Source organism: Elephas maximus, chromosome 1 (genome assembly GCF_024166365.1).
Source record: "Elephas maximus indicus isolate mEleMax1 chromosome 1, mEleMax1 primary haplotype, whole genome shotgun sequence".
Lineage (NCBI taxonomy): Eukaryota > Metazoa > Chordata > Mammalia > Proboscidea > Elephantidae > Elephas > Elephas maximus.
In genome coordinates, this window is record NC_064819.1 from 166,356,816 (window position 1) to 166,375,586 (window position 18,771).

Below are 18,771 nucleotides of genomic sequence, written 5' to 3' on the forward strand. Positions count from 1 at the left end.
CTCTTTTGAGCCAAAAGTAGTTTAGAAATATGTCATTTGATTTCCCAATATTTGGTGTTTTTCCAAATTTTTTGATTGTTGATTTCTAACTTTTTTTATTAGATAAATCCTTTAACATTTATTAAAATTGTTTTATATCCCTTCTTATGTATGGTCCATCTTGTTGAATATTTTGTTTACAGTTGAAAAGAATGTGTATTATACTGTTGTAGTTGGAGTGCTCTATAAATGAAAATTAGGTCACATTGGTTGATAGCGTTGTTCATGTCTTTTAAATCCTTTTGATCTTCTGTTATCTTGTTTTCTAAATTACTGAGAGAAGAATATTGCAGCTGAGAACTAAAATGGTGGCTTGTCTATTTATCTTTTCAATTCTATCAGATTTTGCTTTACATATTTAAAAAAAAACCGTTTGGGCCGATCACATTTAGGGTGTTTTTTTTTTTTTTTTTTTAAATTATTGGCTTATTCATCATTGTGTTATGTTCCTCCTTATCCTCCATAGCATTCCTGTGAAGGACTGTGAAGGGTTTGAGATTCTACCCTACTTGCATGCTAACAAATTACCTTGCCACAATTTTATGAATGTTGGCTGGAGACAATAGATTTCTCAATTAGAGACAAAGAACCTTATTTCTAACAATGTAGCAAATGGCAAAAGTTTCATGTTCATATCGATTCCTCATGTCCCCTCCCAAGTCCCATAGAAGTGGCATGAAATGTCCCAGGTATATTCTGTGCAGGTAGTGGGTTTATGTCACAGCTAAGGAATCCCAAGCTTAGGAGACTTCAGTCTTTTATAATGGTCTATAAGCAAACATGTCCAATCTTTGCCTCTGATATTAACAATATTGTCTTTACTATACTGGCCATCCTTGAAAAAATAATCCAGAAAAAGGCCATCAGTGTCTCTGTTTTTGAAGCATGCAGAAACGTCAGAGACTTGTGGAGATTTGTCTCCCAACAATTTCTTTTCCGAAGTTTATTTTCTCTGATATTAAATGGCCACTTCAGTTTTTTTTATGACTACTATTTACACGACCAAGAAAAGAATGCAGCGCTGGAGGTGGTCACTTGTCTATGTCAAGAAATTTGGAAGACAGCTAGCTACATGGACAACTGACTGGAAGAGATTCATATTTATGACTATTCCAAAGAAAATTGATCCAACAGAATTTGGAAATTATCAAACAGTATCACAATTATCACACGCAAGTAAAATTTTGCTGGAGATCATTCAAAAGTAGTTGCAGCAGTATATCGACAGGGAACTGCCAGAAATTCAAGCCAGATTCAGAAAAGGACTTGGAACCAGGGATATCATTGCTGATGTCAGATGGGTCTTGGCTGAAAGCAGAGAATACCAGAAAGATGTTTACCTGTGTTTTATTGACTATGCAAAGGCGTTCACCTTTGTGAATCATAACAATTATGGATAGCGTTGCAAACAATGGGAATTCCAGAACACTTAATTGTGCTTGTGTAAAACCTGTACATAGACCAAGAGGCAGTCGTTTGAACAGAGCAAGGGGATACTGTATGGTTTAAAATCAAGAAAGCTGTGCGACAGGGTTGTATTTTTTCACCATACTTGTTCAGTCTGTATAGAAAAAAAAATAGTGAGCAAATAATCCGAGAAGCTGGACTATATGAAGAAAAATGAGGCATCAGGATTGGAGGAAGACTCATTAATAACCTGTGGTATTCAGGTGACACCACCTTGCTTGCTGAAAGCAAAGAGGACTTGAAGCAATTACTGGTGAAGATGAAAGACTACAGCCTTCAGTATGAACTACGCCTCAACATAAAGAAAATAAAAATTCTTATAACTGGACCAATAAGCAACATCACGATAAATGGAGAAAAGATTGACATCAAGAATTTCATTTTACTTGGATTCACAATCAATGCCCAGGGAAGCAGCAGTCAGGAAACCAAACAATGCATTGTATTTGGCAAACCTACTGCAAAAGACCTCTTTAAAGTGTTAAAAAGAACAGATTGAACAAATAAGAAAAAAAAAAAGACAATAGACACAAATCCAAGCGTATCAGTAACTACATTAAATGTAAATTGTCTAAACACTCCAATTAAAAGGGTGAGATTTTCAGGCTGAAGCTTTTTTTTTTTTTTTTTAAAGCTATACCTTTCTACTTTCTAAAAGAAGTGTACTTTACATACAAATACATAGTTTTACATTAAAAAGACAAAAAAATATGTCATGCAAATGTTGCATTCCATTAGTGGAAAAAAAGGGAATTATTCAACTAATAATGTTGAAGCAGCTAAATGGAAAAGTAAATAAATTAAAAAATTTAAATGTAAAAAGTAAAAACACTAGAAGAAACCATGAAAAATTAAAAATATATATTCTTGAATAGAGACAGTTTTTCTAAGGATGATATACAACACTTAAGTTGAACATAAAAGAAAAGAAATAGGAAAGCATAAAATGGGAAAAATTAAATATAATTATCAAATGGATGAATTCTCTAAATATATACAGTTTTCCCAAAAATAAATTTGAGAAAAAGACCAACAATCCAGCGAACATAAGATAAGACCATGAAAAAATAATGAAAGGAGAACTATAAATGACTTTTAAACATGTGAAAAGTATCTAAACTTCACACATAATAAAAAAAAAGTAAATTAAAACTATAATGAGGAAATTTTCATGTATAAAGTTGACAAAGAGTGAAAAACAAAAACCTTGATACGCTGTTGGTTAGGACTGAGAGAAATAGGCACCCACTGAGGTGGGAATCCAAAGTGGTATAATTCTGTGGAAAGCAATCTGTAATATCTGTCAAAATGAAAAAAAAAAAATATATACATATCCTTTTACCACTAACGATGCTTTTAGAATTTTTTTCTACAAATGTACTCACACAGGTATCAAATAATCTATGCATATGATTATTTAATGCAGTGATATTTACAACTGTAAAAGGGTGGAAAAGGGTGGAGATAACCTAAATTTCCAATAATAAGGGATTATTTATTTTAATGGTATATCCAGGTATCATTGAAAAGGATGAGAATGCTTTTTGTGCACTGGTATAAAATAGTCTCTAGGACAAAGTGTTTTTATATTATATAATCATGCCATATTATTATCCATAAAGGCAACCTAATGTACAAAGCATATACCACGCCACAATATTATGATGAATGGGTGATTACTTTTCTCTATATGCACTTTTGTACATTTTAAATTTTGTAGATGTGATAGGTTTTATCTACTGAAAAACTAATTAAAATATTAAAAATAAAGAATAGCGTTTGATGATGATGATGATAGCTACACTACATCTAGTGCCTATGACAGGACTTTTGTATATTATCTTGAATGCTCACAATGACTATTCAGGGCCCATTTTATATATATATATATATATATAGTTTGTTTTTAATTTTTATTCTTCTTTAAGTGAAAGTTTACAAGTCGTGTCAGTCTCACACACAAAAACTTATATACACCTTGTTACATACACCCAATTGCTTTCCCCCTAATGAGACTCTGTCAGTTTGTCATACTGTGGGGGCTTGAGTGTTACTGTGATGCTAGAAGCTATGCCACTGGTATTCAGATACCAGCAATGCTACTGGTATTCAGATACCAACTGAGCTTCCAGACTAAAGCAGACTAGGAAGAGAGGACCCAGCAGTCTACTTCTGAAAAGCACTAGCCAGTGAAAACCTTATGAATAGCAGCGGAACACTGTCTGATATAGTGCTGGAAGATGAGCCCCCAGGTTGGAAGGCACTCAAAAGATGACTAGGGAAGAGCTGCCTCCTCAAAGTAGAGTCAGCCTTAATGATGCAGATTAAGTAAAGCTTTTGGGACCCTCATTTGCTGATGTGGCACGACTAAAAATGAGAAGAAATAGCTGTAAACATCCATTAATAATCAGAACCTGGAATGTAGGAAGCATGAATCTAGGAAAATTGGAAATCATCAAAAATGAAATGGAACACATAAACATCAACATCCTAGGCATTAGTGAGCTGAAATGGAATGGTATTGGCCATTTTGAATCAGACAATCATATAGTCTACTATGCTGGGAATGACAACTTGAAGATGAATGGTGTTGCGTTCATTGTCAAAAAGAAAATTTCAAGATCTATCCTGAAGAACAACTCTGTCAGTGATAGGATAATATCCATACACCTACAAGGAAGACCAGTTAATACGACTATTATTCGGATATACTCACCAACCACTAGGGCCGAAGACAAAAAAATAGAAGATTTTTATCAGCTGCTGCAGTCTGAAATTGATCGAACATACACCAAGATACATTGATAATTACTGGTGATTAGAATGTTGGAAACAAAGAAGAAGGATCAGAAGTTGGAAAATATGGACTCGGTGATAGAAACAATGCCAGAGATCAAATGATAGAATTTTGCATAACCAAAGACTTCATTGCAAATAACTTCTTTCACCAACATAAACGGCGACTATACACAGGGACCTCACCAGATGGAACACACAGAAGTCAAAATGACTACATTTGTGGAAAGAGATGATGGAAAAGCTCAATATCATCAGTCAGAACAAGGCCTGGGGCCGAATGTGGAACAGACCATCAATGGCTCATATGCAAGTTCAAGCTGAAACTGAAGAAAATCAGAACAAGTCCATGAGAGCCAAAATATGACCTTGAGTGTATTCCACCTGAATTTAGAGACCAACTGAAGAATAGATTTGACGCACTGAATACTGGTGACCAAAAACCGGACAAGTTATGGAATGACATCAAGGACATCATCCATGAAGAAAGCAAGAGGTCACTGAAAAGACAGGAAAGAAAGAAAAGACCAAGATGGATGTCAGAGGAGACTCTGAAACGTGCTCTTGAATGTTGAGCAGCTAAAGCAAAAGGAAGAACTGATGAAGTAAAAGAACTGAACAGAAGATTTCAAAGGGTGGCTCGAGAAGACAAAGTAAAGCATTATAATGGCATGTGCAAAGAGCTGTAGATGGAAAACCAAAAGGGAAGAACGCACTTGGTGTTTCTCAAGCTGAAAGAACTGAAGAAAAAATTCAAGCCTCGAGTTGCAATAGTGAAGGATTCTATGGGGAAAATATTAAACGATGCAGGAGCATCAAAAGAAGATGGAAGGAATACACAGAGTCATTACACCAAAAAGAATTAGTCAATGTTCAACCATTTCAAGAGGTAGCACATGATCAGGAAGCAATGGTACTAAAAGAAGTCCAAGCTGCTCTGAAGGCAATGGGGAAAAATAAGGCTCCAGGAATTGATGGAATATCAATTGAGATGTTTCAACAAATGGATGCAGCACTGGAGGTACTCACTTGTCTATGCCAAGAAATTGCCAAAATTCCTGGCCAATGACTGGAAGAGACCCATATTTATGCCTATTCCCAAGAAAGGTGCTCCAACCAAATGTGGAAATTATAGAACAATATCATTAATATCACACACAAGCAAAATTTTGCTGAAGATCATTCAAAAACGGCTGCAGCAGTGTATCGACAGGAAACTGCCAGAAATTCAGACCGGTTTCAGAAGAGGACATGGAACGAGGGATATCATTGCTGATGTCAGATGGATCCCGGCTGAAAGCAGGGAATACCAGAAGGATGCTTACCTGTGTTTTATTGACTATGCAAAGGCATTCAACTGTGTGGATCATAACAAATTATAGATAACATTGTGAAGAATTGGAATTCCAGAACACTTAACTGTGCTCATGAGGAACCTTTACATAGATCAAGAAGTAGTCGTTTGTACAGAACAAGGGGATACTGATTGGTTTAAAGTCAGGAAAGGTAGCACCAGGGTTGTTTTCTTTCACCATACCTTCAATCTGTATGCTGAGCAAATAATACGAGAAGCTGGACTATATGAAAAAGAATGGGGCATCAGGATTGCAGAAAGACTCATTGACAACCTGCATTACACAGATGACACAGCCTTTCTTGCTGAAAGTGTAAAGGACTTGAAGCACTTACTAATGAAGATCAAAGACCACAACCTTCAGTATGGATTGCACCTCAACATAAAGAAAACAAAAATCCTCACAACTGGACCAATGAACAACATCATGATAAATGGAGAAAAGATTGAAATTGTCAAAGATTTCATTTTAATTGGATCCACAATCAACAGCCGTGGAAGCAGCAGTCAAGAAATCAAAAGATACATTGCAATGGGTAAATCTGCTGCAAAGGACCTCTTTAAAGTGTTGAAGATCAAAGATGTCAACCTTGAAGACTAAGGTGTACCTGACCCAAGCTATGGTATTTTCAATCGCATCATATGCATGTGAAAGCTGCACAATGAATAAGGAAGACCAAAGAAGAATTGAGGCCACTGAATTGTGGTGTTGGTGAAGAATATTGAATATACCATGAACTTCCAAAAGAAAAAACAAATCTGTCTTAGAAGAAGTACAACCAGAATGCTCCTTAGAAACAAGGATGGTGGACTGCGTCTTACATACTTTGGACATGTTTTCAGGAGGGATCAGTCTCTGGAGAAGGACATCATGCTTGGTAAAGTACACAGTCAGCAGAAAAGATGAAAACCCTCAACGTGGTGGATTGACACAGTGGCTGCAACAATGAGCTCAAGCATAACAAGGATTGTAAGGATGGCACAAGACCGGGGCAGTGTTTCGTTCCGTTGTGCATAGGGTCACTATGAGTTGGAACCGACTCGAGGGCACCTAACAACAACAACTAATGAGACAGCCTGCTCCCTCCCTCAACTCTCTCTTTTCATGTCCATTCAGTCAGCTTCTAACCCCCTCTACCCTCTCATCTCCCCTCCATGCAGGATATCCCAACATATTCTCAAGTGTTCACCTGATCCAAGAAGCTCACTCCTCACCAGCATCCCTCTCCATCCCATTGTCCCGTCCAATCCCTGTCTGAAGAGTTGGCTTTGGGAATGGTTCCTGTCCTGGATCAACAGAAGTTCTGGGAACAGTGACCACAGGGGTCCTTCTAGTCTCAGTCAGACCATTAAGTATGGTCTTTTTACAAGAATTTGGGACCTGCATCCCACTGCTGTCCAGCTCCCTCAGGGCTTCTCTGTTGTGCTCCCTGTCAGGGCACTCATTGGTTGTAGCCGGTCATCATCTAGTTCTTCTGGTCTCAGGCTGAGGTTTTCTTTGGTTTATGTGTCCCTTTCTGTCTCTTGGGCTCATAATTATCTTCTGTCCTCGGTGTTCTTAATTCTCCTTTGGTCCAGGTGGGTTGAGATCAGTTGGTGCATCTTAGATGGCCACTTGCTAGCGTTTAAGACCCCAGAGGCCACTCTCCAAAGTGGGATGCAGAATGTCTTCCTAATAGATTTTATTATACCAATTGACATAGATGTCCCCTGAAGCCATGGTCCCTAGCCCCCACCCCTGGTGCACTGGCGTTCAAAGCATTCAGTTTATTCAGGAAACTTCTTTGCTTTTGGTTTAGTCCAGTTGTGATGACCTCTCGTGTATTGTATGTTGTCTTTCCCTTCACCTAAAGTAGTTCTTATCTAGTATCTAATTAGTGAAAACTCCTATCCCACCCTTCCTCCCTCCCCCCTCGTACCCATCAGTGAATATTTTCTTCTCTATTTAAACTATTTCTCGAGTTCTTATAACAGTGGTCGTATACAATGTTTGTCCTTTTGCAACTGACTAATTTCACTCAGCATAGTGCTTTCCAGATTTCTCCATGTTATGAAATGTTTCACAGATTCCTCACTGTTCTTTATCGATGCATAGTATTCCATTGTGTGAACATACCATAATTTACTTATCCATCCATCTGTTGATGGGCACCTTGGTCGCTTCCATCTTTTTGCTATTGTAAACAGTGCTGCAATAAACATGGGTGCGCATATATCTGTTCGTGTAAAGGCTCTTATTTCTCTAGGATATATTCCAAGGAGTGGGATTGCTGGGTCGGCCAGTGGTTTATCAATTTTGTTGATTTTTTCAAAAAACCATCTTTTCATAAACTGAATGCTTCGAAGGTCAGTGGAGCAAGGGCGGGGGTTTGGGGACTACGACAAGGGGACTTCTAAGTCAATTGGCAAAATAAATTCTATTATGAAAACATTCTGCATCCCATTTTGAAGTGTGGCATCTGGGGTCTTAAATGATAACAAGCGGCCATCTAAGATGCATCAATTGGTCTCAACCCACCTGGATCAAAGGAGAATGAAGAACACCAAGGTCACACGATAATTATGAGTCCAAGAGACAGAAAGGGCCACATGAACCAGAGACTTACATCATCCTAAGACCAGAAGAACTAGATGGTGCCCGGCCACAACCGATGACTGCCCTGACAGGGAACACAACAGAGAACCCCTGAGGGAGCAGGAGAACAGTGGGATGCAGACCCCAAATTCTCATAAGAAGACCAGACAATGTTCTGACTGAGACTAGAAGAATCCCAGCGGTCATGGTGCCCAAACCTTCTGTTGGCCCAGGACAGGAACCATTCCCGAAGACAACTCATCAGACATGGAAGGGACTGGACAATGGGTTGGAGAGAGATGCTGATGAAGAGTGAGCTACTTGTATGAGGTGGACACTTGAGACTGTGTTGGCATCTCCTGTCTGGAGGGGAGATGAGAGGGTAGAGAGGGTTAGAAACTGGCAAAACCGTCCCGAAAGCAGAGACTGGAAGGAGGGAGCGGGCTGACTCATTAGGGGGAGAGTAAATGGGAGTATGTAGTAAGGTGTATATAAGCTTATATGTGACAGACTGACTTGATTTGTAAACTTTCACTTAAAGCACAATAAAAATTATTAAAAAAAAAAAGCAACCAGCTTTCGGTCTTGTTAATTCTTTCAGTTGTTTTTGTTTTCTATTTCATTTACTTCAGCTCTAATTTTTATTATTTGTTTTCTTCTGGTGCCTGTGGGGTTTTTTTTGCTCTCTTTCTATTTGTTCAAGTTTTAGGGATAATTCTTTGATTTTGGCCCTTTCTTCTTTTTGGATGTGTGCATTTATTGATATAAATTGGCCTCTGAGCACCACTTTTGCTGTGTCCCAAAGGTTCTGATAGGAAGTGTTTTTATTCTCATTGGATTCTCTGAGTTTCTTTATTCCATCCTTAATGTCTTCTATAATCCGTTTTTTTTTAAGCAGGTTCAGTTTCCAAGTGTTTGATTTCTTTTCCCTGCTGTTCCTGTTATTGATTTCCACTTTTATGGCCTTATGGTCAGCGAAGATACTTTGTAATTTTTCAATGTTTTGGATTCTGCTAAGGCTTGCTTTATGTCCTAATATGTGGTCTATTCTAGAGAATGTTCCATGTGCACTAGAAAAGAAAGTATACTTGGTTGCTGTTGGGTGGAGTGTTCTGTATATGCCAATGAGGTCAAGTTGGTTGATTGTGGCATTTAGATCTTCTGTGTCTTCATTGAGCTTCTTTCTAGACGTTCTGTCCTTCACCGAAAGTGGTGTGTTGAATTCACTCTGCCCTGTGTTCTAGTCTTGGGTTGATACCTGATATTGTTGATTTTCTAACCAAAGAACTCCCTTTAGTATTTCTTGTGGTTTTTGTTTGGTTTTTATGAATTCCTTAAACTTGTGTTTATGTGGAAATGTCCTAATTTCACTTTCATATTTGAGAGACAGGTTTGTTGGATATTTGGCTGGCAATTTTTTTTCCTTTAATTTTTTATATAAGTCATCCCGTTGCCTTCTTGTCTGCATGGTTTCTGCCAAGTAGTCTGAGCTTATTCTTATTGACTCTCCTTTGTAGGTGGCTTTTTGCTTATCCCTAGCTGCTCTTAAAATTCTCTCTATGGTTTTGGCAAGCTTGATTATAATATGTCTTGGTGAGTTTCTTTTAAAATCTACCTTATGTGGAGTTTGATAAGCATCTTGGATAGGTATCTTCTCATCTTTCATGATATCAGGGAAGTTTTCTGCCAACAAATCTTCAACGATACTCTGTATTTTCTGTTATCCCTCTCTTTTCAGGTACTGCAATCACTGGTAGGTTATTTCTCTTGATAGAGTCCCACATGATTCTTAAGATTTCTTCATTTTTTAAAATTATTTATCTGATTTTCCTTCAAATATATTGGTGGCAAGTACTTTATCTTCTTCAAGTTCAGAAATTCTGCCTTCTATTTGCTCAATTCTGTTCCTCTGACTTTCTGTTGACTTGTCTACTTCTGTCATTTTATTGTTTATCTTTTGAATTTCTGATTGCTGTCTATGAATTTTTCCAGGTTATTAAATTTTTCATTATGTTCCCGAATAATCTTTTTAGTTTCTTCCATTGCTTTATCTGTGTGTTCCTTACCTTGTTCTGTGTATTGCCTGATTTCTTTCTTGATGTCTTGGAGGGTCCTGTATATTAATCTTTTGTATTCTGTCTCTGGTAATTCCAGGAAGGCACTTACGTCTAGAAGATCCCTTGCTTCTTTGTTTTGAAAGCTTTTTGAGGCAATCTTTGTCTGTTTCTTTATGTGACTTGATATTGACTGTTGTCTCCGAGCCATCTATAAGTTATTGTATTAGTTTATTTTACGTTTGCTTACTGTGTTGTAGCTTCTTGCTTTGTTTTGTTTTGATATGCCCAAATGGGTTGCTTGAGTGAGCTAGCTTGATTATTTTCACCTTTGGAGTTCTGACGTCCTGTCCCCAGCTGTTATCAGGTGTATCAGTCTAGGAGTCCTTTCACTTTTCTTGTATGGATTCAACTCAGGTGTTGGTACAGGCTCTGTCCTACAGTCTTAGAGGGGCAGGGGTGACTGGTGTAGGTACCAGTATCTGGTTGTAGCAAGGTGTCATGCTCTGAACAAGGCAGGATGCTGAAAGTTGTCCTCCAGGTGTCTCTGAGGAAAGCATGTCCCTGTTCCCTAGAGTGTACAGGTGGGTGGGTTCTGCAGATGGACCATGGGCACCCAATGTTTTTGGTTATAAGGACTGAGAGGTACTAGTTATCCTTGGACCCCTGTTGCGGGTGGCTGGGTGACCTGAATGGAGCCACCAGTTCTTAGGCCCCTGATGTGGATAGGTGTGGACCCTGTTTAATAGGCAAAGCAATGTCAGACATCAAACACCCACCTCTCCACTGCATAGCTGAAACTGTTGTAGTCTGCCAACAAGGGCCTATTCTCCTGAAATAGGCCCACACAGGTCCCTGCAGAGGGGAAAGTACTCAAAGTCCTTGGACCATTTATGCCGGCACAGGAGCAGCTTCTGTCCTGAGCCCCCCTGTTTAGTGGAGCTGGCAAATTATCTTTTCCCTCAGTTGCAAATTTATCCCTTCTCCAAGGTGGAGAGGATGGGTCTAGGCTCTCAACAGGGCCTGTCTCAGGCCCAGGGAATTCAGCCACTGAAGTCTGCTTGGGAGCAGGGTGAGGGAGGGGAGCCGCAGTAAAATATACTCAAGTACTTAGATTTTGCCGAGAGCATCGTACTTCTCTGGTTCTGGAGGTGTGAGTAGGCTGTGTGGCTGGCTGCTTCCCGCTAAGGAAATTGCGGCTGAATGCTAGTACCATCGCTGCTCCTGGGAATGGTGCTTGAGAGGTCCTGGTGATTCAGGTCTGGTAAATCCTCACTGCTTCTGAACTGTCTCTTCCTTCCCTGCCCCTCAGTTCGTTTTCTAATCTTGCCTTTGATGTTCAGGGCTCCTAGCTTGTCGTAAATATACTTGTTTCATTTGGGGGGGGGGCCTTTGTTGTAAGAGGGATCGCCCGAAGCGTCTGTCTATTCCACCATCTTGACCCCGCCTCCAGTATATATTTAAAGATGAGAAAACTGAGGCTCAGAGAGAATAATTGCTGTGCTCAGTATTACAGAATTGTAACCCATTTATCAGTTGGGAATCAGGTCTAATGTTAAAGCCAATGGTGACCAAGATTTGCATAAGTTTGACTGAGCATCACAGTTAACTCACTTTGAATAGATGTTAGCCATTCCTCCACTTCATTGAGCCACATAACACAGCTTTTCTTTTCAAGTGGCAAATTTGTTATAAATTAGCTAACTTTATTACTATAGTTTGTGATTTTATGTACATGAAATCTTGTTCTCCTGAAAGATCCAATTTAGATTACATAAAGGTTTGCAACAGTCCTGTTGTGTAAATGGCTCAACATTCCAACAACAAACTAGATAAACATTTTGCCAATCACTAATTAAAAAGCTGGGTCTAAGTACAATAACCTGGAGTCAGTTTACATTCACATTTCTATTAAAGGCTAATGAATATACAGCTAAACTAATTTAGTCAAATTGTTTCTTCATTGTGCTCAAAGTTAAAACTAACAATTCAGCTTTAGCCCTGAGTTTTTTTAATTATTTTTTCCTCCCCTATTGAGTAAAAGTCTAATTAAAAGCTTTTAGTCTTTCACATTGTGCTAGCTGCTAAGTGATATTGTTTAGTCCACAGGGATTCAATTATTACTTGGCTTTAAAATTTACAATTCTAAAAGGATTTTTTTAACCCACTTTGCCTGAACATGTCGTGTTCTAAAACTTAATCTGATAAACAAGATTACCAACTTGTGAAACTAAAGAAAAATTTTCTTTATGAATTTGGTATGAGATTTTAATACAGTCCTAAAACTTACTGATTACATTGTATAGGTTAGTTTCAAGTCAGGTTTAGTGGAGATGTCAAAAATGTCCATGACACTATGCAGTCAGTGTGAGTTTAACTGTGCATACTCACAAGAAAGACCAGCTACATAATTTGCAGGACTCAGTGCAAAATGGAACTGTGGGGTCCGCTTAAAAAAAACTATTAAGAATTTCAATATGGCAACAGCAGAGCATTAAGCCAAGCATAGACTGTTTCCATGCACAGGGCCCTGTGTGACTGTATCGGTCACACACCCATGGAGTATGGAGTATAAAGTATAGAAATCTCGCATTACATTATTATTTTTAAATTAAACTAACTCCCCAAATCCCATTCTTTTGTACTGAAAAACAATTTCACTTTTTTTTTTTTTTTTTGAGTTCTTCAGTTTAGGGGCCCTGGGATGTTAGATTTGAAGTCTTACGGTCTTTATGCTCCAGAAATTGCTACTGAAAAGTTCCTTCCTGATCCAGGCCTACAGTATTGCATCTGTTGCCAAAGATACGTTGGCAGCCTGGGAACTCGATGCCTGGGGTTTAACTTCCCAACTATACCAACTTTGTAATCCATACTCATACATTTTGAGAGTGAAAGGGGGCCATACTGACCCTATTGGCCTAAATCAGGACTGTTCAAGCAAAAAGGGCTGCAGAGTTACCCTCGCTATGAGTTGGAATCAACTTGATGGCAATGGGTTTGGTTTAGTTTCGTTACCCTCAAGCGACCACAGATTCTTGAAGTCCAGCCACTTCTCCAGGTACCTTGAAGGAACTGAGCTCAGCAGAACCTGCAGACCTCCAACCATTGCATAGGCTTCAGGAAAACTCTTCTTTCTGCCACTGAGTATATAAAGCCCTGGCAAACAGGAAACAATCAATGAATTACCTATTATTTTCTCCTCTTCTCCCTTTAATGAAGTAGTCAGAGCTATTTTCTGTTTTGGTTCTTCTATCTGTTTAGCTTTCCAGAGGGACAGGTAGGCTGTAGGAGCAGGGGCCTATCTCCGGAAAATAGGACCTATGGCAATTAGTTTTAAATTGCTGAATGATCTCTCACAGCTGGCAATGGAAACTTTGATGACCAATAGGAACTGCTCATTAGCACCCCCCCTTAAAGTGGTGTCCAGGGCACACACCTTACCTGCCATACTTTAGTTATGCTTCTGTTTAAGAGCCAAAACTTTTAAATAGTATAAAATTAAAAAACGGGTATTATTGAGGAATGAAATATTTTAAAGTATTTTAATATATATACACAACAAACATAAGCTAAAAAAAGTGAAAATATTTTTACAGAAAATCTTTCTTAAAAAACCCTTTTCTCTGATTTCTAAAACCATATATGCTATATGTAATATATTTGTTACATGGTTGTGCAGGGCCTTCAGATGAATTAGAATAGTTAAAAATACATGTTCTGGAGTTAGAACGCCTGGATAGGAATCCTTGCTAGCTGTGAGACCTTGGCTAAGTTACGTAAATTCTCTGTCTCAGTTCTCTCATCTGTAAAATGCAGACACTAACAGTCTTTACATCATAGTGATGTGGTGAGCATTAAATGTTAATACATATAAATGTTAATATTTATTGACATATATGTGTCAATAAATGTGAATAGCTGTAATTAATATATTAATTGTAATGTGCTTGATAAAATGATAGCTACGAAGCATATGTGCTTCTAATAAGTGTTCCCATTTTGAGCTTCTAAGTTGGCTTTAGGATAAAAATAATGTGTTAGTGTTTCAAATATCTGCCCTTACTTCCTACTATTCTTAATGTGTCCATTGACAGCAGAATGTTGCTCCCTTTCCCCATACCTCTTCTAGTTATTTTTCTAATCAGCTGTGCTGGATTTTCTTAGCATTATGCTTAGAGTGAGAATAAGTAGGATCAGAGTGAAACTGAGGGGCTCTGCTAAGACTGAAATAGACAAATTATATGACATGGAGTTCTCAGAAATTGGTTGAGCTGACTGAAATGTTTTGGTCTTTTGCTTCTCTCCACTTGCTTGATCATGGTCTCAAAAATTGAGGCGGTTAATTAATGGGCACTCCACATACCTGTCAGTTTGTCATGCTGTGGGGGCTTGCGTGTTGCTGTGATGCTGGAAGCTCTGCCATCGGTATTTCAAATACCAGCAGGGCCATCCATGGTGGACAGAATTCAGCAGAGCTTCCAGAATAAGACAGAGTAGGAAGAATGACCTGGAGATCTAGTTCTAAAAAAATTAGCCAGTGTAAAACTCATGAATAGCGGTGGAACAGCAGCAACGCAGCTGGCGGGAGGAGAAGTTGCTGGGAGGCAGCGACTGGTTTTGGAGCTGGGAGTGCAGCGTCCCAGCTGGGGAACCTTGGCGTGGGGCTTTGGACTGGGCGCAGGGGAGCTGAGCACATTATGTGATGGTGCAAACACAGGGCGCAGCCCCAGCCCCCTGAACTGACCTGGGGGGGTCCCAGCCGGTCCGCCCGGGTGGCGCGGCGATGCAGCTGGCGGGAGGAGAAGTCACCGGGAGGCAGCAACTGTTTTTGGAGCCGGGAGTGCAGCATCCAAGCTGGGGAAGCTTGACGCTGGGCTTCGGACTGGCAGCAGAGGAACTGACCACAGCTTCTGAGACAGAGCAAGCACAGGACACGGGCCTGACCCTCGGGGGCAATCTCTACCCAGCCAGCGCACACAGGCAACGTGCCTCTCAGGAATCTCAGATAAAACAGTCATCCAAAGCAAAATAAATAACTTTGTCTATATGCCGGGGTGCTACTCTCTCCTGTTTTTCTGAACCCTCCCCTCCCCTTCCCAGGTGGCTTCATTAACATTGGAATTTCCTGAGCCAGAGGGAGAACTGTTCCGCGGTTTTTTTTTTTTTTTTTGGTCTTTTCCTAACCCATTCTTCTGGCCTGAGAGAAGCAACCACAAAAAACCCAGGGACCAAAAATCCTTCCCTAATTGGACTAAAAACACAGAACCAGCTCCAGCCAAGCATATGTGATCCACAGTCTTGGGCTTTCATCCCTACAGGGAACAAGGTGGCTATTATAATGCAAAGGCATTTCTGGTAGGGATCTGACTGCATTTGTTTTAGCAGATTTACTGGAAAGACAAGTTTCCCAGGTCTGATATCTCTGCGTATTCAACAGAGCCCTCACTGACCCACAACAGGGAACTGAGGGCTAAAGTTCCCCCCAGACCACCTAGCCTCCTGCCTTAGGGGTCTGAGGAGGGTGACACCTACCAATCTGTAGAGGTACTTGCATTGGGGCCAAAGGTACAGCTGCAGAGCCCACCCACCAAGGTGCTTTAGGAATAGAGACACACCTACCTCACTGACACTTGGGGGAAGCCTGTCAGCATCCTGCCAGCCCTGGAGTGTGAACCCCAGCTGCTACTAGAATCTGGTGCACACAACTATCACCACTACTTCTCAAGGTGGATAGGTGGCAGTATTCATCACACACTTGATGACCCCAAATCAGATTCTACTCAAGAATAGTGAATGGACTCAGGCATATATATCTGGTAACAGCCCAAACCAGCTGGTAATAGGTCATAAGTAAGTCAAGGGCTACAACAATCAAGACAGCGCGATCTAGTAGCCCATCCACGTATATTGAAAGAAAACAAAACAAGATAAGACTCAGTGAGCAAATATAGAATAAATCACTACAATATCTTAGTGATGGCTCGGAGACAGCAGTCGATATCAAACCACATAAAGAAGCAGACCATGACTGCTTCTACAGACCCCCAAAATAAAGAATCAAAATCTTTCCCAAATGCAGATACAATCCTGGAATTACCAGATACAGAATATAAAAAACTAATTTATAGAATGCTTCAAGACATCAGGGATGACCTCAGAAATGAAGTAAGGCAATCTGCAGAAAAAGCCAAGGAACACACTGATAAAGCAGGTGAAGAACTAAAAAAGATTATTCGAGAACATAGTGGAAAAATTAATAAGTTACAAGAATCCATAGAGAGACAGCATTCAGAAATCCAAAAGATTAGCAATAAAATTACAGAATTAGACAACGCGATAGGAAGTCAGAGGAGCAGACTCGAGCAATTAGAATGCAGAGTGGGAAATCTGGAGGACCAGGGAATTAACACCAATATAGCTGAAAAAAAATCAGATAAAAGAATTAAAAAAATGAAGAAACCCTAAGAATCATGTGGGACTCTATCAAGGAGGATACTTTGCGTGTGATTGGAGTCCCAGAACAGGGAGGGATAACAGAAAACACAGAGAGAATAGTTGAAGATCTGCTGAGAGAAAACTTCCCTGACATCATGAAAGACGAAAGGATATCTATGCAAGATGCTCATCAAACACCATTTAAGATTGATCCAAAAAGAAAAACACCAAGACATATTATCATCAAACTTGCCAAAACCAAAGATAAAGAGAAAATTTTAAAAGCAGCCAGGGATAAAAGAAAGGTCTCCTACAAGGGAGAATCAATAAGAATAAGTTCAGACTACTCAGCAGAAGCCATGCAGGCAAGAAGGCAATGGGATGACATATACAGAGCACTGAAGGAGAAAAACTGCCAGCCAAGGATCATATATCCAGCAAAACTCTCTCTGAAATATGAAGGCGAAATTAAGATGTTTACAGATAAACACAAGCTTATGAATTGGCAAAAACCAAACCAAAGCTACAAGAAATATTGAAGGAAATTGTTTGGTCAGAAAACTAATAATATCAGATACCAGCACAACACAAGGTCACAGAACATCCTGATGTCAACTCAAATAGGGAAATCACAAAAATAAATTAAGATTAATTAAAAAAAAATGCTCAAAACAGGGAATCATTGAAGTCAATATGTAAAAGATCATAATAATCAAAAAGAGGGACTAAATACAGGTGGCATAGAACTGCCATATGGAGAGGGATACAAGGCGATATAGGACAATACAAGTTAGGTTTTTACTTAGAAAAATAGGGGCAAATATTAAGGTAACCACAAAGAGGTATAACAACTCCATAACTCAAAATAAAACCAAGAAAAACGTAACGACTCAGCAAACATAAAGTCAAACACTACGAAAATGAGGAACACACAATTTACAAAGGAAAACTTCTCAGCACAAAAAAGTAAGTGGAAAAATGAAATTGTCAACAACACACATAAAAAGGCATCAAAATGACAACACTAAACACATACTTATCTATAATTACGCTGAATGTAAATGGACTAAATGCACCAATAAAGAGACGGAGAGTCTCAGACTGGATAAAGAAACACAATCCGTCTATATGATGCCTACAAGAGACGCACCTTAGACTTAGAGACACAAACAAACTAAAACTCAAAGGATGGAAAAAAATATATCAAGCAAACAATAAGCAAAAAAGAAGAGGAGTCGCAATATTAATTTCTGACAAAATAGACTTTAGACTTAAATCCACCACAAAGGATAAAGAAGGACACTATATAATGATAAAAGGGACAATTGACCAGGAAGATATAACCATATTAAATATTTATGCACCCAATGACAGGGCTGCAAGATACATAAAACAAATTTTAACAGAGCCGAAAAGTGAGATACACACCTCCACGATTACAGTAGGAGGCTTCAACACACCACTTTCAGAGAAGGACAGGACATCCAGTAAGAAGCTCAATAGAGACACAGAAGACCTAATTACAACAATCAACCAACTTGACCTCATTGACTTATACAGAACTCTCCACCCAACTGCTGCAAAGTATACTTTTTTTTCTAGTGCACATGGAACATTCTCTAGAATAGACCACATATTAGGTCATAAAACAAACCGTTGCAGAATCCAAAACATCGAAATATTACAAAGCATCTTCTCAGAACACAAGGCCATAAAAGTGGAAATCAATAACAGAAAAATTAGAGAAAAGAAATCAAATACTTGGAAACTGAACAATACCCTGCTCAAAAAAGACTGGCTTATAGAAGACATTAAGGAGGGAATAAAGAAATTCATAGAATGCAACGAGAATGAAAACACTTCGTATCAAAACCTCTGGGACACAGCAAAAGCAGTGCTCAGAGGCCAATTTATATAAATAAATGCACACATACAGAAAGAAGAAAGAGACAAAATCAAAGAACTGTCCCGACAACTTGAACAAATAGAAAGCAAGCAACAAAAGAATCCATCAGGCACCAGAAGAAAACAATAAAAATTAGAGCTGAACT